Source organism: Phymastichus coffea, unplaced genomic scaffold (genome assembly GCF_024137745.1).
Source record: "Phymastichus coffea isolate CEN01 unplaced genomic scaffold, Cenicafe_Pcof_1.1 PCOF00016, whole genome shotgun sequence".
NCBI lineage: Eukaryota > Metazoa > Arthropoda > Insecta > Hymenoptera > Eulophidae > Phymastichus > Phymastichus coffea.
Window position 1 is genome coordinate 2075036 of NW_026706827.1, and position 7979 is coordinate 2083014.

Here is a 7979-nt window from a genome sequence, read left to right on the forward strand (position 1 = left end):
AGATGCTGCCTTAGCGTAGAAATTTAGTCGTCACTTTTATTCACTGCGTCGATGCTAAATTTAACTTCTATTTCTGACACCATGCTGTGATATCGAGGACACGGGAGTTTGGGTGTGATACAATTAGTGGTTTACAGTTAAAGTGTATTGACAGGGTTGCGAGAGCGTACGTCCAGCATGATAGCTCCGTGGCCCGTCCACGTCTCTGACTCATTCCCATCTGTGTCTCTCTTAGACACTTAAGAGGGCGCTACTGAAGGCGCGCTCTCTCGACACTTAAAACGCCGGCATAAAACATTTTGGGAGTGACGCCTGAGCCACCGGTCTGGCCAACACGAGGCTCTTCAAAGATTCAAAAATTTTTTAATTTCGTCATCATCCGGCCCCAACGTCCAGTGAAAGACGCAGAAAACGTACTGCGCAACCCCTTTGCATTTCTGCCGTAATTAAATTAAAGTCTTCGGCAAAATTTTGCTCTCGATAATCCGACTTAAACTAAAAACCTTAAACTTAAACTAAAAACCACGTGCGCGACCGTTAAAATTTCAAATATCACAAAGGCCTCTGGGCCACACACCTTTACACACCGTCCAACGGACGTAAAACATACACACCGTCTCACGGACGTAAAACGCACACCGTCTCACGGACGTTATACAAAAATTCAAAATACACAAAGCCTCAGGGCTACACACACATACACACCACACGTGTACCAGCTCACACATTAACACATGCGTCTCAGCAGACCACAAATGCGTCTCAGCAGACCAAATATACGATGCAATTAATTGGCCACTAAAGCGTTAATTAATTGTCCATCTCAGCGTCTCAAATAGACCAGCTTGTTTCAAAACTCCTTAATTTAGTGTGTTGAATGCATGAGAGTTACGTGTGATTGTATCTGTGGTGCCGTGATACTAATCTATTTATTTTGTTCGTAAATAAATTTGGGTTTTTTTTTATGCCTCATCTAGGCTTTTTTCCCAAACAAAAACCTAGTGTCTATTTTATTTTAAAACACCTCGAATAATTAATACTAAAATTCCAATAACCCAAAATTCATTCTTCGTAAATCTAAAAACATAAAGCGGGTATGCCGCCTAGGGCATAACGACTTACACGTCAGAACATGGTGCCTCCTGTGAGGTTTGATTTCGATTCCTCATTAAAAAAAAAAAAAACAGAGTGATATGATTATGCTACTCGGTTTACGGACTTTAGTGCGTTCGGTATATTGCGTCATAAGGACTCATCAAAAGGACAAAGACATTTCATCAGCCAAGTCTTTCTTGCCAGCCTTTTCGGTCGCTTCCAGGAACGCTCCACCAGGCTACCGCACGAACTTCAATACAAGATAAGTGGTTCTATTTCCAAGAAGTTACACTTTCTTCGAGGTTGATATACTTTCATCCTCTGCCTTTTATTTTATTCTTTATTTATTTGTTCATCATAATTTATTTAATCGTTCGTTAGAATTTCCTCATTTTTTCTTTTCATTCGTCATGATTGTCGGTAAAATATCAATCCCATTAGAAGTTAGGCTCGGAGTGTTGCACGAGCAACCTTTTAGGACTTGTTGTCACTTTTGCGTCCGAGGTGACAATCGACACTGATATACTCTTTTTTTATTTTTTATTTTTTTTCTTCTCAGTTTTTTCTTTTATTGTGTTTTCTTGCTTAATTAATTAAATTCAAGTTTTTTATTAATAAGTTAATTTCGCGTTAATTAATTTGAATTAATTTATTTGTTTCAAGTAGTTTGTTTGTTTTTTTGAAAAGTATAGTAGTATTATTTGTTTTACATTAAGTAAATTAAGTTGCTATTTACGCGTTTTGTTTATTATATTTTATTATCATATCTAGAATTAGTTACATTAGTTCTTTCATTTTTTAATCCAAAATGTCGCTAAATCAAAATCAACAACAGCGTGTCGCCTACATTCTTAGAAAGAGGCAGACATTCCAGATGCAACTTTCTAAACTTGAGGTTCTGTTGCAAGAACCTAATTGCGACCCAATGAACGCAAAAATGAGGTTTGAAAGTCTCCAATCCCTTTACAAAGCCATGTTAGGGTATAATGACGAATTGGCTGGTTTAGAACCAGACCACACCTATCTTGACACCTTTTCCGAACTCGATACCCGCTATTTCGATGCTGGCGCGTTGATGGCAAGCAAGCAACCATCGAGGTCAGCACAATCTTTCCATCCTGCGAGTAACTCTACCTTATTACAAGCAAGCAATGCGAGTAATGTAACCTTGACGTCGCGTCTGGAACTACCCCGACTTCCTCAAGTTCAGCTACCTTCATTTGATGGTAACAGAGAGAAGTGGGCGGAGTTCAAGAGCAAATTCATCGCTCTGGTTCATGAATGAACTGATATCAGTGACGCAGTCAAGGCTAGTCAGTTGTTTGCCCATTTGACTTCTAAAGCCCTCGACAAGGTATCTCGTTATGATCCTTGCGAAGGTGATTATATGAAGGCCTGGCAAACCCTGCTCGATTTTTACGACCAAAGGCGCCTCGTCGCCGTTCACTATCTCAATGCCATTCTTGATCTTCCAAAATTGACCAGTGCTACTACCGATGGGTTTTCGTTGTTGGTGGATAGGACTCGTCAACACTCTCACATTCTGACTCGTCTCGATGCCGGATCAGGCGAAGACTTTATGGTGAGGGTCGTTGAACGTTGTCTGCCGCCGGCCGCATTGAGCCGTTGGCAGGACCATCTGGATACCGACAAACTGCCCAAATTAGACGATTTGTTAAAATTCCTAGAGAAAAATGTCTTCAAGTTACAGGCATTGGAGGATTCTTCTGGCTTAAACAGTCACGCTCGCAAAAAACCTAGTAGTTCTTCATCGGAAGGGTCAAATAAGAACTTCAAAACAGGTGGTGGGTCTTTTGCCACCACAGCTTCTTCACCTTCCACTTCTGATTCTTCAAATTCTCATACTCTTATCTGTTTTAAATGTAAGGGCGCTCATCGGTTACATCAATGCAGCGAATTCCTCCAGTTGCAACCAGAGAAGCGTTTTGATTTTATCAAGGCGAGCAGCATTTGTCGCAATTGTCTCAGGATCCATCCTTTTGCTTGTACCAATAAGGGGCGTTGTAGGCAGTGCAACAAATTCCATCACAGTCTTCTTCACGATAACAAGATATCTTCTCAAGAAGATAGCAAACCATCATCATGACTAGTCTATCCCTCGTATTCTTCCATAGCATTTTCTTCGGATTCACAACTGATGCCCACAGCGGTCATCAAGGTCCGCAATCAGCGAGGAAAGTTTGTCCAAGCACGCACTCTCTTAGATTCTTGTTCCACTGTTAATTTCATTTCTGAAAATTTTGCAAATTCATTAAATTTGCCTAAGCTTAGTTCTTGTGTAAAGATTGGAGCAGTTGACAAATTGAGCACTGTTTCAAAATATCAAGTTAAAATCATTTTTCAGTTAGTTTACAATAATTTTCAGTTTCAATTAAATTGTTTAATAGTTCCTAATATTGCGGGAGTCGTGCCCAATGACACCTTTTTTCGAAATCAATTTAATATACCTGGTAACATTCATCTGGCAGATCCTCAATTTCATCTTCCGAAGCCAGTAGATCTTCTGCTGGCATCCAGTACAACGTTCTCAGTATTGAACGTTGGTCAAATAAAGCTACATCATCATGATTCCACTATCGTTTTACAAAAAACCTCATTAGGTTGGGTTGTTGTTGGCGGTACAAATAACCTCGTTGCTTCAACTTCAAGTGTTTGCAACGTCGTCAAACTTGACAAGCTTCTTGAACGGTTCTGGATTATCGAAGATTTCGATCACGAACCCGTCAAGTTACGAGACGAGGTTGCGTGCGAGGAACATTATTCCAAGTACACCTCTCGTGATCCCATTTCAGGTCGTTATGTCGTCCGTTTGCCTTTCCGGGACAACAAATTTGATCTAGGAGGGTCTAAACTACAAGCCCTAACTCGTTTCCATGCCCTTGAAAGGAAATTTGAATGTAAACCATCCTTTAAGCAAGAGTACTCCAAGTTAATGGAGGAATAAATCTCTTTGGGTCACATGGTTCTGTGCAACGAAATCAGTCTCGATGGTTAATACTATCTTCCTCATCACGCTGTGATTAAAGAATCCAGCGAAACCAAGTTACGGGTAGTTTTCGATGCGTCAGCCAAAACATCGACTGGTATTTCGTTAAATGATGTGCTGATGGTTGGTCCTACCATTCAAAACACTATCTTCGAACAAATCCTTCGCTTTCGCATTCATCCTTATGTGATCACTGGAGACATTGAGAAAATGTACCGGCAAATCTTGGTTCATCCAGATGATCGCAAATTCCAAAAGGTTTTATGGTATCATCAAGGAAAAATTCAGTCATTCAAACTTAATACTGTCACCTTCGGCATGGCTTCTGCCCTATTTCTGGCGATTCGCACTATTCAGCAACTCGCTCGGGACGAAGCTCACCAGTTCCCACGTGCAAGTAAGCTTCTCTTGAGAGATTTTTATGTCGATGACTTCATTTCTGGAGCCGACACTCTCGAGGAGATAGTTGCTATTCGGGACGAAATGGTCACTTTGCTTCAACGAGGTGGTTTCATCATCAGAAAATGGGCTTCAAACCACCCTAATGCATTATCCCATCGAACAAAAGATCTTCGACCTCGATTCTGCAGTTAAAGAACGAATGGTGCAGAAAACTCTGGGAATCGTTTGGAATTCTCAGGAAGATCTGTTCCAGTATTCTTTGACTCCAGTCGATCCTCAAACTTCATCCACCAAAAGAAAACTTCTTTCGGAAATATCTAAAATTTTTGATCCTCTCGGATTACTCGGACCCATAACCTTATATGCCAAAGTCTTAATTCAAGACTGCTGGAAAGCCAAGGTAAAATGGGACGAGTCCTTGCCCCAAGATATCCATTCAAAATGGAAGACTCTGGCTAACCAACTACCTCTCTTACAAAATCTTTGCTTTCCTCGACAATTATTGCTTCAGCAACCTATCAAAATTGAATTACATGGTTTTTGTGACGCCTCTCTTCATGGCTACGGAGCATGTCTTTTTGTGAAATCGACTGATTCGCGGGAGAACACCTTGGTCAGGCTTATCGCTAGCAAGTCCAGGATGGCTCCCCTGAGTGGAGTTACGATTCCGCGATTAGAATTATGCGCTGCATCAATCCTGAAAAGGTTGTAAGTAGAAGTCAAAAAACAACTAGACTTCTCAATTAATCGAAGTATTTTATGGTCGGATTCGACGATCGTCCTCTGTTGGCTAAAAAAAGCGCCTCATCTTTTGAGAACGTTTGAATCCAACAGAGTCGCCGATCTTCAATCTTTAGACAATCAAGTCGAATGGAGACATGTGCAATCCAAAGACAATCCTGCAGACGCCCTCTCTCGAGGCCAGCTGCCATCGGACTTTGCCGAGAACACTTTATGGGTATCTGGTCCAAGTTGGCTGGCTTCGGCTGAATCCAAATGGCCTTTTCAAAATCCACCATCCTCTCAAAATTTACCGGGGCTGCATGCACGGAGTCGTGTTTGACTATAGCTCCTTCGTCTTCTTCTTCTACTGGTGACGACATTCTTTCACGATTTTCATCGTATGAACGGTTAGTCAGAGTTATAGCACTCATATCTCGTTGGAGACAGCCTTCACGAGATGTAGAAAAATCTACTCCATCACGTTCGGATTTCAAAAATCCTTCTGATCGTACGAGGAAAGGAGTCGAATGTGTTCGACCCTTGCTCACTTCTGAAATTATTAGTTCTGAGAACAAGATTTTATCGCTTGTTCAAAAACAAGGTTTTTCAACTGAATATCGTCATCTATCCGAACTCATCAATGGTGTACGGAAAGGTACTCCTTTCAACAAGTTATGCCCATTCATTGGAACTGACAAACTAATTCGAGTAGGAGGTCGTCTGAACAAATCTCAGCTCCCATATGATCAGAAACATCCAATTTTAGTACCTGCTAATCATCATGTGACTCAATTGATCATCTGTCAATAGCACGAAGTTAACCTTGACGCTGGTGTTCAATCTACCCTTTATGCTATTAGGATTAAATTCTTCATCCTCAATGGAAAGTCTCAGGTACGAAAGATCACCCGCGATTGTGTTAGGTGCATTCGACAAAATCCCCCAGTTGGTCATGCCAAGATGGCGGATCTGCCTGAACCGAGGGTTAGTCAATCCGCTGCTTTTTCTCATACCGGAGTCGATTTCTTCGGTCCTATTAATATCAAAGAGAAGGCTCACAAAAATAGGTCTTTTCTCAAAGCCTATGGCTGTGTTTTTATCTGTTTAGCCTCCAAAGCAGTGCATATTGAACTGGCGACCGATCTTTCCACACCCGGATTCTTATCCGCATTTCGCAGGTTCATCGCTCGAAGAGGGTTACCGGCTCATGTCTATTCCGACAACGGAACCAATTTCGTAGGAGCTTGTAAGGAGTTGAATGACATCTTTAAATTCTTCAATTCAGAAGATACTCAAAGGAGTCTGACAAAGTACGCCATCTCCAAAAGGATTGAATGGCATTTCAATCTTCCTCTATCTCCTCATTTCGGAGGTCTGTGGGATGCCGCTGTCAAAAGTTTTAAACACCATCTCAGACGGATTGTCGACAATCAACTCACTTATGAGCAATTGAATACCCTTCTTATTGAAATCGAAGCGATCTTGAATTTCCGCCCTCTTTGCACTTTTTCATCAGATCCAAACGATCCTCTAGCTATAACACCAGCTCACCTACTTATAGGTAGACCTCTAAATGCATTGCCTGAAGAATCGTTACTTTCAGTTCCAGATAATCGACTCTCCACGTACAAGTTTCTGTCCAAGGCTCGACAGAACTTCTGGAATAAATGGCATCAAGAATACCTACATGAACTACAGGTTCGACAGAAGTGGAACCAATCCACCTCAGAGCTAAAACCCGGTGTCGTAGTCCTACTCATTGAGGACAACGTCCCTTGCGGAAAATGGCCATTAGGTGTCATCCTCGAGGTGTTCCCTGGAAGCGACCACATCGCCCGAGTTGCATCAGTCAAGACTGCTTCGGGCACATACAAAAGGAATATCACTCGACTTTGTATTCTACCTATTCTTTAAGGAAATCAAAAGTATTACAACAAGTCATCCCTCGAAACTAAGTGCCACAGATGTGCGCGATTTGGCTTGCCGTATCAGAGTTGAGCCCTTTCGTATTCTGTGAGCAATAAGCCTGGCCCGCGACATGCAGAGGCTGAGTTCTCTGTAGCCAGAAGGCCAAGAGAATCGACTCTTGTTCGCGCGGTATCCTGATCTCATTGTCTCACTTAGTCAAGTATACTTAGGTCAACGAAAACACTTGTAAATAATTCATGTCCATTTCAGTGTATGGACTATAATTACATTGTAATCAACAAGGCAATCCCTCCAAAGGAAACTCCGCTTTCTTCTAACGTTGATCGTAAAATAACGCATCAAATCTGATTTCATGTAATACTTCGTTACGTTGTACACTTAAGATATAAGAAACTCGTTTGTATGTGTGATTCTTGATGTATTTTAATCAAACAAGGCAGTCCCTCCAACGGAAACTCAGCCTTCCGACTTATCTATTTAGCATTAATTATAGCAAACCAAAGATTTGCACCAAATTAGAACTTAAGTTAAATATGTATCTATCGATTGTTGTTTCTCTTTCTCCTATTTATTGTATTATTTCATAATCTACCTCATGTTGTTTCACCACCACACATTCCGCAGCCCTGGCCGGGAGTATGTATGGTCATGAATCTGTGTTGCCGACACAACACATGCTACACTACATCAACTCTGCGGTAGCAGCACCAGAGCTGCCGTCTTGCGCTCTGCGCGCGCACCGACACTTAAAACGCCGGCATAAAATATTTTGGGAGTGACACCTGAGCTACCAGCCTGGCCAACACGAGGCTCTTCAAAGTTT